The sequence below is a fragment of the Nuphar pumila genome, chromosome 6, assembly GCF_984573655.1.
Source record: "Nuphar pumila chromosome 6, dmNupPumi1.hap1.1, whole genome shotgun sequence".
In the NCBI taxonomy this organism is placed as follows: Eukaryota; Viridiplantae; Streptophyta; class Magnoliopsida; order Nymphaeales; family Nymphaeaceae; genus Nuphar; species Nuphar pumila.
Window position 1 is genome coordinate 115,511,677 of NC_143254.1, and position 2,621 is coordinate 115,514,297.

Here is a 2,621-nt window from a genome sequence, read left to right on the forward strand (position 1 = left end):
ACAGGCTTCGAGAGGCTCCCTCCTAACGGCATGGATAAATTTTTTGACGTCCGAGATATGAAGAGAGCTTGCATCCAGGCATGAACCAAAGACCTCAGAGAGATTGAAAAATAATACTTAGATGTCACTCATCACACCACTATGACTCTCTGATTTATAGGAAGATTTAGTGGAGGTGTATAATAGGAGGTTCATAAGGGTATGTTTGATGATGCACCCTACATGTTGCACAAGACAAAAAACCCAAAAAGCACATATTTTTTAACAAACGTGGGACACACATAATGTCATCCACCACATCCATTATATATTGTTATTTACCTTTTACCCCCTATTATGAAAAGAACAAGGATGGGGGAAATAATTAAAAAAAAAGGTCATCGAGATCTTGACAGCCGGTGGAGGGGGAAGGCGAGAACATGGTGGGCTACAACCTCCCCACCGACGAGGTCGCCACACTCTTCTAGGTCATCCCTATCACCCTCCTCACCACCAACACCTACGTCCCCTCCTCCTACCCCGATGTCGAGATCTGCATCCTCCCCGCCTGCCACTTCCTGAAGGTGCTCCTCCCCTGCTCTTGTGTAGATGGCATCTGTAAGGTCACCTTTATTATCGATCACACCCTCGCCTCCTCCGACACCCTCGCCTTCTTGTTTATTCAAAGCTGCAATTTCAAGCATTGGATAGGGTTTTTACCTTTTTAGATTGTTGATTCATGTTCGCATTATCAGGTTTTATCACATTCATATACCACCCCTCAATTAATTTGTTATTTTGTTTTGTTTATTTATTTTGAGCATTACCAAAGATGAATATGCGCTTCACTTGATCTTTCTTCTAAATCTTCAGGTTAGATTCTCCTTTGGAAATTGAAGATGTTTTTTGCCTAATCTTTTTATTTTTCTAGTGTTGATTTGTAGGATTTAGGGTCTTATGCATCCTAGGGTTTTGTCATTATTGGGGATGTCGGTGAATTCGTTCATCGTGAGGGCGATCGTCAAAACCCTCCGTGATGCCTTGGGCAGACATGATTGGGGGTGGCTGAAGCTCGGGTTCTCCAACAAGATCCTGATGTTTGTTCCGGTTGTCCGCACATCGTCATTAAACACCAAATATTTGAAACACAACATTCGATTACGATTCAAATAAACATTGGACTTGGTACAATTGTTACAAAACAAATGGAACTATTGTTCTCTTCCGTCTTGTTTGTTCATTTCGTTCAATCCTAGATGCACCATTAATCATACCCTAATGGATCCATAATGAGCACATATGGACACTTATGAGACCTCATAATTGTTCTGTAACCCCGCAAACCCAAGAGCCTCTCCTTGATGTGTTCATGTCAATATGGTTCACATCCAGGTTGAATCTGATCCGATAAAAAATTCAACATTTTTCTACTTGACCCATTAACATGAAAAAACACTTCATTGAGGTTCATTAATGTTATCTCGATTCAATTTTCATGTGGGTTCACATGCTATCATGTATCATAAGAATGAATCATACAAGTCATGGAGATGGACATCTCTATATGAGATGTCATATTTCCATGTACTATAATATTATTCGTTTTAAGTGTTTAGCATGTTAAAAATATATTTATGAATAGGTTGGTTTCTAACTTAATATTGTTATTATGCTATTCTCTTTTCAAAATGAGAGACACTTTACACAAAATCAACAATGTACAAAACCATAAAGAATCAATTTTGTTTCATAAATGTGGTCACATATAACCATAATGTATTCATACATTACAAGGAATCAAATGGACACATCCTCATTACATGTTGAGAATACAATTGTGATGCTAGCTCTTTAGTAAGAGGATCTGCAGTCATGTTTTTTGTGCCGATTGTATCAATACACACTAAATGATTCTCGATTATTTTCTTTAACAACAAAGTACTTTAATTTCATGTGTCAACGTGAGGTAAAACTCTTGTTGGTATTTTAGAAAGGCATAGCAGTTCCATTATCACAAAAGATATTTTCTCAATGAAGTCCATAATATTAAGACCCATAATGAAGTAGCTTATTCATATGACCTGAGACAAAGTCTCGTATAGAGTAATAAATTCCTCCTCCATGGTGTGAGCTGCATTTATAGATTGCTTTCTGCTTTTCCATGAGACAACATCACCTACCAATAGAAAGACGTATCCAGTAGTAGACTTTCTACTATCGAGACATCTTTCTAAGTTTGCATCAGAGTATCCAACAACCTCTAGGTGATCAACCTTTCTGTAAGTCAAATATAATCCTTCGTTCCTTACAAATAACCCATGACCTTATTTGCAGCCTTCTAGTGTGCAATGCTTGGATTGAACTGATACTACCAAACATCCCAACAGTAAATGTGATATCTGGTCGAGTGCAAATCTACACATATTGCAAACTCCCAACCACCGAAGCATACATGATGCTTGTCATTTGAGACTTTTCATTATCATCCTAAGGACAATTATTTAGGCTCAATTTATCCCCTTTTACTATAGGTACAGAACCAAGAGAGCAATTCTACATCCCATATCTTTTAAGAACTTTAATGATATATAATTTATAAGAGGGTGAGTAGACCCTTAGTTCTCTATCATGATGGATCTCAA